Source organism: Peromyscus maniculatus, chromosome 16, assembly GCF_049852395.1.
Source record: "Peromyscus maniculatus bairdii isolate BWxNUB_F1_BW_parent chromosome 16, HU_Pman_BW_mat_3.1, whole genome shotgun sequence".
NCBI classification, from domain to species: domain Eukaryota; kingdom Metazoa; phylum Chordata; class Mammalia; order Rodentia; family Cricetidae; genus Peromyscus; species Peromyscus maniculatus.
The window spans coordinates 25,868,417-25,881,430 of NC_134867.1; the positions used below are offsets into that span (position 1 = coordinate 25,868,417).

Genomic DNA, 13,014 nt, shown 5'->3' on the forward strand with positions numbered 1-13,014 from the left:
GTGACATTTAATATGGAATTAGGAACTCATCCAAGCTCTATTTGAAAGTGTGGTGGGAACCTACTGTTACACAATCATGTCAAAGATAAAACCATGCAATAGATGTGTGTGTGTATGTGTGTGTGTGCGTGTGCGTGTGCGTGTGCGTGTGTGTGTGTGTGTGTGTGTGTGTGTGATTTAGACAACAACCAGTTAGAAAGAATATTTTATAAAAGACTGTTTCAATGCTACCAAGAAAGTATGAACGTCTAGGAGTCATCTCATTGTGGTGTTATAAGGTCAATGCAAAGAAAATTCTGACTTAGTGTTGAGGGACATATATAAAAAAAAAAGCCAGGCAAGGTGATACATCTGTACCCACAACTACTTGGAGGCTGAGGCAGAAAAATCACAAATTCAAGGTCTGCCTAGACTACAGGACTACAGAGTGAATTCAAGGCCAGTCTGGGCAACTTAGCAAGATGCTGTCTTAAAATAAAAATAAAGAGGGCTGGGGATGTAGCTCAGTCATAGGATGCTTGCCTAGCATGTGCAAAGCCCTGGGTTCGATCTCCAGTATAGAGAAAAAACAATATGAGCTTTAGAAAAACATGTTATATACTTAGAGAATAAGATTCAGTAGTACATATGCTGTTTCCCACTAAGTTGCAATTCATAAATTTAGTCTCAGTCAAATACAAATAACAGAATAGAATGTAAAAATATAGAGAGACTCAAAAAATGTAGAAGTGAAATTAAAATAGCTTTGATATTTAGTGTTTTACTTTCCAAATTACAAATACAGAAGTGTTTTCATGAAGTAAATTATGGGTATAGCATGGGGCAACATTAGTTCTCTCCATTTTTATACACTGCAACTGAGAATTCAAAATGGCTGCACTTGTGTTTAGAAAGACCTCTAAGAATTATGTGTATCCACACTCTTTCACCCAGTAATTCAACTTCTAGGCCCCTTCCCTGCAAATATAGTGGTATGAAATAATTAATATGCAAAGTTATTCGTTGAGAGGTTGCCTATAATCGTAAAAACCTGAAATTACACACACACACACACACACACACACACACACACACACACACACACATACACACACACAGCACAGAAAGGATTCTGTAGCTAACAGTTGATAAAGCTGCTGGTCCAATTCTGCACCTTCCTTTCAGACAAAGAAGAGGAAATTGAACATGGCACCTGTGACACAGGTTCCCCAGCTGGGCTGTGGTGCGGTGGTAGAGAACCTCCCTGTCATGTGCACAGCCCTGGGTTCCCTCTGCAGCACTGCAAAAGAGAAAATTAGTAAAACTGAGTGGATATGTTGTTGGTTGTTTTTACTCTTCGCTCTTTGAGGGGCCACCACCCAGCTCCCAAATAAACACACATGGAGTCTTACTATTACTTATGAATGCCCAGCCTTAGCTTGGCTTGTTTCTATCCAGCTTTTCTTAACTTAAATTATGCCATCTATCTTTTCCTCTGGGCTTTTATCTTTCTCTGTTCTGTATACCTTTCTTTACTTCTTTCTCTGTGGCTTGCTGTGTAGCTGGATGGCTGGCCCCTGATGTCCTCCTCCTTTTCTTGCTCCTTCTCCTTCTTTCTCCATATGTCTCCTCCTATATATTCTCTCTGCCTGATAGCCCCGCCTATGCTTTCTTCTGCCTTGCTATAGGCCCTTCAGCTCTTGGTTAGACCAATCAGGTGTTTTAGACAGGTGAAATAACACAGCTTCACAAACTTAAATGCAACATAAATGAACACAACACATCTTTGCATCATTATAATAAATGTTCCACAGCATAAACAAATGTAACACATCTTAAAATGTTCCACAACATGGATAAATAAACAATTGCCCACCTCTTAGTTCAATCAATAACAGTCTGCTTTTAAGTCCAAGTCTACAATATCAGTAAAACATCGAGGTTACCTGGACAGTGTGAAAGAAACTCAACTAAGAAACCAATGTTTATAGTATATTTTACCTTCAAGCTCTCCTCTGCAGTCCTCCTCACAGTGTTTTGAAAATGTAACCAGGCCTTGTCCATGACCATGTTAATTATGTCTGCTTCTCAAGGCTTGGCCTTGAGTAGTTTATCTTCAAGAGGGAGCACAGAAACCAGCCTTCTTATTGCCGACTTTTCCCTTGGCGTCTTGCATCTCTGTATTAAGATGCCTAAGGTCAGAAAAGATTGCTGCATCTGTAGAAACAAAGATTTTCCTCTGTGCCATACTGAGTGACAGCATTTCCTTCAAAACATGGGTACAAACTTTCCAAAAATATTAGCTGTCTTTTCTTCCCTTCCGAATTATTTCCTCTCAGAGTGGGCCTCGGTTATACATTAAATCAACTCTTAGGATTTTGATATAGATTTTAGTTAATATATTGTATCTTTTTAAAATCAGATTATACAGACACCATGATGTACCCACAAAAAGAGGAAAATTCTATTAAACGATTTAGGAAATTTTTTTCCTTGGGGTACATAGTCTATATATGAAACATAAGGAAAATATTCAAGGTAGCCTTTTAAAACCACTTATGGAACCCTGTGTGGTGGCTCAAACCTTTAATCCCAGCACTTGGGAGGTAGAAGTGAGCCTATCTATTTTTGTGAGTTTGAGGCCAGCTTGGCCTACATAGCAACTTCCTGAACAACCAGAGATCAAGGAACTCTGTCTCAAAAACAAACAACAAACAAACTCCACAACAACAATAAAAAAGACAAAACACAAAAAGAAAGAAGAAAATCATGTATGGTTCTTATCTTCAACCAACTCATTATATTCATTATGTAACTACACAGAATTAGAAGGAGTTTTTGTACTTACTTTATAAAAATTTTGTACTTATTTCACATGGCTGCATCCATTTGATAGACCGACACAGCAAATGATGGCAACGTATTAACAGTCATTGAGTCCAGGTGGCAAAGGCTCAAAGATTGATTGGACAATGATTTAAACTCTGCTGTAAATTTGATATTTTTTTTTTTAAAGATTTATTTATTATGTATACAGTGTTCTGTCTGCACACATCCCTGCAGGCCAGAAGAGGGTGCCAGATCTTATTACAGATGGTTGTGAGTCACCATGTGGTTGCTGGGAATTGAACTCAGGACCTTTGGGAGAGCAAGCAGTGCTCTTAACCTCTGAGCCATCTCTCCAGCCCAAATTTGATATTTTTTTCATACAACAAAGAGTTGGAACAGTCTTTGTTCACTGAGCTGTATATTTAAGTGTTAAGTGGACACTAGTAAAAATGAGTAGGTAAGCTGTATTTGGTGGTGTATGTACTCACAGTATTCGGAACTTAGGAAGGAAGACTTGTCAATTCAAGACAAACCCAAATTACAAATCTGAGGCCCTGTCTCAAAATAAAAAAATATATATATAACATACCCCCATAATGATAACTGTATAGAAAATCATGAACTTGGGGGACAACTTGAACTAAAGGAAACTTTAAATATGTGGCTTTGGACGTTCTTTTTCATGCCATAAGCACAGTTTCTAAAAAATGGTTCCTAATACCATAAAGTATGTAGGAAAGGAAAATTTCAGATTATGGACAATTGGAAATTTGCTAAGAAGAAAAAAACTGTGGCTGGCAATTGGCTCAGGGGATAAAGGGACTTGCCACCAAGCCCAATTGATGATCCGAGCTCCATCCTTGGGCCCTACATTGCTGAAGGAGAGACACTCTCAAAGTTGTCCTCTGACCTCCACACACTCACGAATGACTGTGAGCACACGCACATACACAAATAAATAAGTGTAATTTAAAAGAAAAAGAGCTTAGGTGATGCACTTAGGTAGATAGAGATGGAAGATACTACAAGAAGGGAGAAGAGTAAATAAGCCGATAAACATTAATGAACTATGACCTAAGGCTTTGAAATATACGGTAGACAGATGTTTGCAGAAGACTGGACAGATGATGATGTGATACAATGGGAATTCCACATTTTCTGACTTTGTGTGCAGGAAGAGTCAATGAAAACCATTTTTTGTGACACAGATTTCAGAAATCTCTCAAAGACAGGACAATGTCTTTTACTTTTTGTGTTAGTCAGCTTCCATTGCTATGACAAAATGCCTGGAAACAATTATTTCAAAGGAAAAAAAGTTTTGTAATAATGCATGCATGGTATTAGGATTGCCTTGGGGCCATCACCTTCTGATGGTGAGGGGACAAGAAGAAAGAAGGATGGAAGGAGAGAAAAAGAATGAGGGATAGGAAGGGAAAAGGACAAAATGTACCTTTAAAAGGCAAGTTCCCAATGACCTGTTTCTACAATTGAGGCCCCACCCCTAAAGTTTGGACTACCTATCAATAGCCTGTTGAACTAGGAATTCATCCGTTAACTCATTCATGGTTTAACTGCCTCCTGAATCTCCACTTCTGAACATTGCTTCACTGAAGACCAAGCTTCAATAGGTGAGTTTTGGGGGAGCACCTATGATTTAAACCTTAATACTTGCTCCGTACCAATTTCCAAGGCACTAGTGCGGCATGCACAGCAGGCGTTTAATAACTGCTTGATGAGTTGACTTGATGGCCTGGATAAGAATCAGTCTTTCACTTCAGCAATCTAAGTACAGCTTCGCCACTGATGTATCCAAGAAAACAAGGGATTTAAAATATAGTTGTGAGTTGTTTTATCCAGCATCAGAGAGCAATCTCAAATTTAGCTGATTAAAAATTGGGCTGGAGGTAGTTCAGTTGGTAAAGTACCTATCTTGATTGCTTGCAGACCTGAGTTCAATCCCTAGAATCAATGTAATACTCTGGGGCATAATGGTACATAATGGTGATAGTACTGGGGAGGCAGAGACAGGAGCATCCCTGAAGCTCATAGATCACCTAGTCTAGACTAGTTGGTAAGGTGTAAAATTCTGTCTCAAAGTGTTCTTGAGAATGACACCTGAGGCTATCCTCTAGCCTCATACACATACACATAAACACGTCCCCCATCCCAACATCATACACACATGCATTTGTGCGCACACGCACGCACACACACACACACACACACACACACCTACGATAACCCTTTTGGGTAGGAATAAAGCCTGGTCATCAGGGTGTTACTAGTACTGCAAAAAGTAGGTATGGTGGTCCAAATGTGTAATCCCAACCCCTAGGTGGTACAGGTAGGGGGCTCAGCAGTTCAAGTTCATCCTGTGATGTATAGGGAGTTTTAGACCAGCAGGGATGCAGGAAACATACCTCAAAACAACAGCAAAGCAGAAAATGAACCAAATCAAAACAAATCCCAGCAGTTTTTGGACACAATATTACAACTTAGGTCACAGACATTTTCAAAGAGTCTAAGGACTGTATTGATCACCTCTTGACTCTTTTATTCTTTTTTTATTTTTCTGCTTAGTACCCCAAGCTTCCATTCTTATGTTAGAGTACCAGTTTTAGTCTCAAGCAGATGGCTGGGTCCTTCTGCTCTGCTTGGATAGAAGGCAACGAGTAGCTCGAATGTTGTCCACAGTCCAGTCCTGGAGATCCAAAAGCCTGTGGGCTGGGTGGATGATGTCTGGTGCTCACAGCTCCAAGTCCTGCCAACCAGAGCCTTGTGTTGAAGCCAGAGGCATATGTCTAGCTGCTCAAATAGGAGGCTTATTGCTCTGGGTTTTGATTTTTCCTGTGGCTGAGTACTCAGCAGTGAGGGCAGTCCTCAGCTTTTGTCAGTAGCAGTAATCAGTGCCAACTGTTCCTGCTCCAAGCACTGGGTGTCACGACTCAGCCTCTAATACTGGCAAGTGTTACATTCTGTACCATGAGGATCAAGATCCTGAGTCCTTAATCCCTGGCAGCCCTCTGGAGCATCATTCAGTGACCTGGACTTTTATCCCTTCATCTTTGGTACCTCGAAGTGTCTTGATTTTTTTTTCAGTGTTACCTTCCCGTGGCCTTTGCACTTGGTTGCCTTTTGGGTGTCATTATTTACTTGCATGCAACTGTTGCTACCATCAATGCAGCAACTGTCCTTATTTTCACTACTCTGTTAGGGCCGCAGCATAGATATTCTGAGTTTTGCCAACTCTAGCCATGATAAAACCCAACGTAGGCAAGACAAGATTAGGTAGGGGCTTTTAATGGGCCTAATGTTGTAACAGCAAGGGCTTGTCTTGACTAACTTAAAGTAAAATAAGATAGACTGGCTATGCAGCCAGAAGGGACTGTAAGCCATGGGTAGAGTATACAAACTGGGTGGGTCTAACTTATACCAATCACCACAAAATTTTCTTTTTCATCAATGGCAGCCAAGCCTAGGTTTTAGCCCTCCTCTCTGTCAATCATAGCTTTTTGCTGAGTAAGAGTTGTGTTCTTCTTTCCTTGGGCCTGGTTGACGACAGCCTCTGAAAGGTCATATCAAGCAGACATGGGGCTCTCTAGAGACACTCCAGGCCAGGTCGTCTAAAGTTCATTGGGGCTTGTCTTGCTTCCTGTGGAAGTTTCCACTGCGGACACAGGCTGTGGACTCCTACACAGGAGTCCTGCCCTCAGCACCTACGGTTATACTGTCGCTCACAGCTGGAGTGGTGTTCTTTCTGGACAGCTCTCCATTCGAGGATGTTAGGTATTAGGGAAGCTCTATCAAGCAGCCTACTCCCAACAGTTCTGTTTGTTCATGGAGAATCAACAAAAGGTGCTTATAGGAAAAGACCTCCCAAAGTCTTAACTAACATTCTTAGCAAGACTTAACAGTGATTGACAATGTTTAACCCTTGCCCTAATACCCGGGGAGCGCTGAGTCCACCGATCTGTTTCTGTTTAAAAAAAAATTGGCTCCTGTGTATGATGTCATTTATATGATTCTTACCAACTGTTCACAGTACATCACAAGTCACACTCTAAACCACTTAGGACTCTTGTAATCTTCTGACTATAGCGACTCTTCTAGCTACCTACAGGTAGGAATAATGGTTAACTAAATGAAAAGCAACATCCTGAAGCTGTAAGCTCTGTGACCAGTGTCTCGTCGGGTCTTGTAATAAGCCGGAGTGAATGAAAGGCAAGGATTCTACATGGATTATCAATTAAGTAAAAGCTAAAAATCAACAACAGGAAAGATTAGCAGTGGTTACTCATGGGCAGCTGGGTGACCCTCCAACCAAGAAGACCGCACAGATGTTCTGGAGGAGATGGAAGAAGGGCAAAGTATTTATTGGAACCAGTGGTGTCTTAACAGGATTCAGGCTCATAATTTCCTATGTGACTCAGCTGCCATTGCACAATCAATGCTTTGAAAGCCCATTTCCTCAAGACGTCGCCATGGTGCTATTGCTGTGCCTTCCTGATCCACATTTTTTAACTCCTCTAAGTTTACCAAAACATATTTCAGAATGCTGTGTTTACCCGGTAGACAGACTACTTTATACCTCATTAAAACTGTCTTAAGAGCTTTACCACACACTCTGATCCACTTAATTTTTCTTTTCTCTGTAAGTCTGACTTAGCCGTAGGAGTCTGAGCCATTAGCTCTTCAGTATTTCCTGTGTTATTTTGAGATTTTTCAAAAGAAGCTTTGGTTGGTCACATGCTGAGGACAAATGTCAGTCAAATCATTATTTTTCGTTCAGGAAGAGCCGGAAAGTATAAGCAACTTACAAAGTAGAGTGGGCAGGGAGTGAAGCTCTTACAACCCCAAAGGCAAAATCTCCAATCTAGAAAAGTGGATTCCTTTTCAACTGACAGCATGAAAACAACCTTGAAAAAATAAACATCGTGGCTGAGATAAGTTTCCATCACTGAAAGCTGGTCTTCACTGAGAAACCAAGCCACAAATATGTGTAAGAGGCAATGGAGGCAGACTTCTGAAGGAACGGGGAACTAATTCTAAAATGTATTTGCTCTAGTTCATGAGTTTTTGTTCACTGATAACTAATCTTTATCAAGAGGGAGGGGAACAATTGCTTTCATAGTCACAGTTGGAAGGGCATTATTCCTCACTTTCAAGATTTTATGACTAAGTTAGATCTCTATTATGGCTATTCATTAATAATCTACAGTAAAGATCATAAATCATATTCTTCCAGGGGCTTAGCTCTCCCAGGAAATACATATGCTGACAAGCACTCTGTCTGTTTACTCCTTTGTCTTCCTATGTTAATAAAATTTAGGATGTTGTCACTAGAAGCTGGTGTTTGGTTGCTAACATTCCTTTAGGGAATACACTATGTTTAGACAGAGTTTTCAAACATCCGGCCCAACCATCTGATAAACTGTACGGCAGGAATAGGTACTTTAATTTTAGAGTAACTATGACTGATTTCCTCTCCTTGCAGGTCTGTGGTTTCTTGTCCCCAGGACCCAGTATTGAGAGAGAACAAGTTGCCACTGGACTTTGCAGAGACTGAGGGAAAAATGTGTAAGTAAAGAAGCTTTTGCTCTCAGAGTTATGATCTCATTAAGTTTCTTGTTTTAAGGAGCATGAACTTCTGTGTAAATAATTTAAAACATACTGAAAGAGTTAAAGTTTGGCTCTATCTGACAAATCATGGTGTTGGGACAACTTGTCCCAATAGTGGGGTGAAGGAAGAGCATCTGATGATATTCAGCATAAAGCAAAGTTATTTGAGGAGGTATATTCCAAAATTTGTGTTAGCTAAGTATTTCCAAGGATATTTGTGTTCATATTCTTTCTTGTTCTCACCCTAGATGAACATAGCATTTCCTTGCTTGGTGTGAAGAATTGAAGACCAACCAAATTAGACCATCACCTCTGACCTCCAGCTAAGGTTATTAAAAGCACAAAGATGCTGATTTATGACAAGTGTGTTTGCCCACATCCAACAACGGGCACTCAAATGGTTGTGTGAAAATTCTAGCCTATTTTGTTCCTGTAGTGAGAAATCTTTGAAACCCAAAAGGACTCTTCTGAACTTCAAAAACGTGTGATGGCCAATTGTTTCAGCTCCGGTGAGAAAATTCTCCCACGAGTTCATAGAACATGGTGTTATGATCTTAGAAACTCAAATGCTTTTTACACAGGATGTTATCCACTCACACGAGCCTGCCGCTGTGATGTGGGAAGTACTCGCTTCCAGGTTTACAAGGATGGGGGCTGTAAACAGGATGCTGAGCGCCACCTAAGGACACAGTGCCTCTCCTTGGAGACACACCAGGGTGAAAACTATGCATGCTGCGTCGATGAAGAAAATACTAAAAATGTTAAGCCTTTTCTCTTTTGTGTTTTACATATTTCATAAGTGACCCAATATAATATCTTCTGTGAAGTATTAGACATTGATAAAAATCTTAGAATAGCTTCCAGAAAGCTTAATACACAAATCAGCTTTTTTAAAAAAAAAGGCAGTGCATCATCTTGTGATAGTTATTAAGTAAAATGATTTTGTGTGGTTATTTGAGTTCCCTTTAGATCTAAGATAAAAAGAACTTAGAATTTTATGTAGTACGTAGAAATTACTTTTTGATCAAGTACAAAGTTTTTGTGTACATTTACCTTACATAAATAAAACTTTAAACCTAAAAAAAAAAACCATAAAAACAATGATTTAAAGAAAGGAAAAAAAGAAAATAAATAAAATTGTCTGATGGTAATGTTGAAAGTTATGATTTCGTGGTATTGACTCTGCTATGACCATGAAGTTTTCAAGTGTCTGACTTTCTGTCTTTTGGAAAGGTATACAGCAAACACAATACTAATAACTGCCTTTGGTGGGAACAGAAAGCTCAGGAAATCCCAAGGAAGACAATGAGAGAGTAAATATGCACCTTGTGAATTGTCCTCTTGAGATCCTAATCAAAAGTGAGTAATCAACTGTGGTCATTTTGCATCCTTTTAAAGGCCAGAAAACTGCAGCGAGTTAAAAGGAGGTAGCAAGTACTCTAACTTTCCAAAGAAATGCTTCCTTCCCTCCAGTCCGTCAGACGGTGTATTCCGAACCTTCCTCTCTGCCTCCACCATTTAGGGTGGGATGCTTGCCCCGCCCTGCCACCTCGGCACACCTCTCCTGGCAAACTCAGGACCGTGCTCCAGCATCATCCCACCCGTGTCTCCATTCCTATTCTTAGTGGGCATTTGCTTTCTGCTTCCAGGTCTTGCTTTACGTATTGCCGTCTCTTTCAAGCGCCCTTTCAACATGTAAGCAAGACCGTCCACGAGGAAAAGAAAAACACAAGCAGCTGCCGCGCTGCTGTTCTGTAAGCTCTTCTGTCTTCCTTTTTCCTCCTCTGTTACACAGCCAAACTTAAATCACGGTCATCCATTAACTCCTGAAGGCGCCACTCAACAGTGTACCGGAAACCCATCCCTGTGTCTTCTTGTGCTTACCTTCTGCTGTAGTCCGCTCCTGTGGAGTCTGTCAGTCAAGGACTAAGAGTTAAAATCAACTTTTCAAGTAGAGAGTCCCGGTTTGATGAGTTTTCGAAACATTTGAAACTGCTTATTGCTCTTTCCTTGAAACTTTCAAGTCTTGGCTTTGAATCTGGTTCCCTCCGGCTCCTTCCCCTCTACCTATTGCTTGTAGATCCTGCATACTCAGCTGCGTTTGATCTCTTGATTGATTCCTCTTCCTCCAGGCTTTCTACATCCTAGCTGTCTTCAGGTATCTATCTGTCTTGTGCTCTTTTAGCCAGCTCAGTGATTTTAAGCATTAACTACCAATGGACAATTGTTGCAGCTGAACGGAACACAATGTTTGGATTATTTTCGGTAGCGGACAGTGAGAAGAGAAGCTGTGGGGGCACTGGGAGTTAGCTACATGGCTTTATCACTACCGAGTCACCAGGAATCAGGTCTCAAATGAAATGCCACTGCGCACATACAACATTGCTCAGGTAGTCAGAAAGGAAAACACTCTGTTCACTCCAATGGAAATACATTTTAGGGGCAAAGACTTACTTGAATGAATGTTAGTTGTCATATGACAAATATAATAAGGACTGTTAAAAACAAAACAAAAACTACAGGAAGCTGAAGCAGAGATGACAAGGGGTAGGGTGAGGCCAGTCTTTCTATCAGGACTATTGAAGTTGTGATCTGGAATGGTGCGATCTGCAATTTGTTTGAGAGAGAAAAACACATACCGACAGTAGGCGTGTAGACATGTCTAGAGCAATTTGGCCATGCTGCAGTGTTCAAGTGTATAGCAGAGACCATAGCCTAGATTGTTATCCTCAGGTCACTGCTAGTGTGGGTCATATGGAAATCCTATACACAGCAGAATACATCCGTACACCCATTTCCTTAGGGAAAGATAACATAGGGTTGGGGATATAGCTCAATGGTAGATCACTGGTAAGAAAAAATAGCATGCTCAGGGTCCTGGGTTTAGTCCCCCAAACATACACAAGCACAATGAACTTTAAAAGCCACATATTCAACTGTTGCTTTACTGGAAAAAGTATCAGAATTGCTTTGGGAATAATTATGAACTTTAAAAATGCAATATCTTTTGTTTCATTTCTGAATCAGCAAGCCTGAAAATTTATATATGGGTCCAGTGGATTTTTTTCAAATATCTGAGATGCTGTTTATTATAAATATAATTAAAACAAAGCAATAGTTACAAATACATTTTCTTCGACGTGTGGTGGTGGCGGCGGCATACACAAGCACTTTCAGTACTTGGAAGGGAGGCAGAGGCTCTGTGAGTTCGCGGCCTGCCAGACCAACAAATTGAGTTCCAGGATAGCCAGAGCTGTTACCCAGAAAAACCCTGTCTGAACCCCCAACCCCACCCTACCCGACACATTATTCTTGGCTACTAGTACAGCTGCCATCAATACAATCTTTAATAGATAAGCTAACAAGCAAAAATCAAGCTCATTTGTCATTAGAAAACTAAGTATTGAGGTCTAGAGAGATGGCTTAGGAGTTAAGAGCACTGACCTTCTAAAGGACCCAGGATCTTTTCACAGTATCCACATGGCAGCTTACAACTGTCTGTAACTCCAGTTCCATGGGATCCAATGCCCTCTTTTGTCCTCCACAGGCACTGCATGCATGTGGTGCGCAGACATACTTGCCGACGAAACACCCAGACACAATGTTTTTTTTTTTTTTAAATAACCCTAAGTATTCATGCATATGATTTATTTAAAGTATAGGAATATGTTTTTATTTCTGAGAGTGACTACTTCATGAGAGACATTTGCCTAGTCAGAATGGTGAATGAACAAAATGTTAGACATAAACTAGTAATTCTCCATATTGTGTCATGCCATGCACACTTTGTAATGAACAGCATTTATAGTTGTGCATATGTATGCATGTGTGTGTGTGTGTGTGTTCATATGTATGTCTGTAGAGTTCAGAGGAAAACCTTTGTCTGTCATTCCTCAGGAGCTGTGTGCTTTATTTTTGAGACAGGGTCTCTCACTGGAGTGAGTGGTGTTCACTGAGTAAGCATGGCTGGCTGACCAGCAAGTCCTGGGCATCCTCCTGTGTCTGTCTTACCAGCACTGAGATTACAAGTGTCCCTGCCATGTTGTTTGTTTTTTTCATGAGGTCTGGGTGTGGGGCTCAGATCCTCATACTTGTGTGGCCAACACCTTTACTAACTGAGCTACTGCACTGGCCTCACTTTTTTGTGTGCGTGTTTGTTTTTTAATCCACATTTGATTTATTCTATTAATTAAAAATAGAATTGCATGTTTGATAGATTTTGTAATAAAAATTAACTTTATTTTGAGAATGTTTGTTTATTTCATTTTCCTATTTTTTTTTTTTTGTACTTCATTTTATTAAAATGTTGGTCTGTGCTGTGTTTTGGGAAAAGTGTAACCCTTGACTTGACACTAGAGGAGCATTTCCATCGACGGGCTGTCAGGGAGAGCTTGCAGGGAGGGGTAGTAAGAGCACAGCAATTTAGTCTCCAAAGTTTCTGACTTTCTGTGTTCATCCTCATCATTGCTACCTCATCTGGGACTCTGATCACTTAAATCACAGCATCAACAAAAAAATGTATGATGCTTCCTCCTACCTCTCTTCCTCCTCATATCCTTTGTTTATCTTCTGTATCTACCCTGACAG

General features: G+C 40.4%; 1 long non-coding RNA gene across 2 annotated transcripts; it reads left to right on the forward strand.

Moving 5' to 3' along the window:
• The first annotated feature begins 8,235 nt into the window (after positions 1-8,235).
• LOC143268957 (uncharacterized) lies at positions 8,236-11,327 on the forward strand. 2 transcript variants are annotated; one of them, XR_013045208.1, is made up of 3 exons: positions 8,236-8,385; positions 8,676-8,936; positions 9,661-11,327. It is a non-coding gene; the product is annotated as an uncharacterized LOC143268957 (long non-coding RNA). The 2 variants fall into 2 exon arrangements; XR_013045207.1 differs by lacking the exon at positions 9,661-11,327 and having other exon boundaries at positions 8,676-9,316.
• The last annotated feature ends 1,687 nt before the right edge of the window (positions 11,328-13,014 follow it).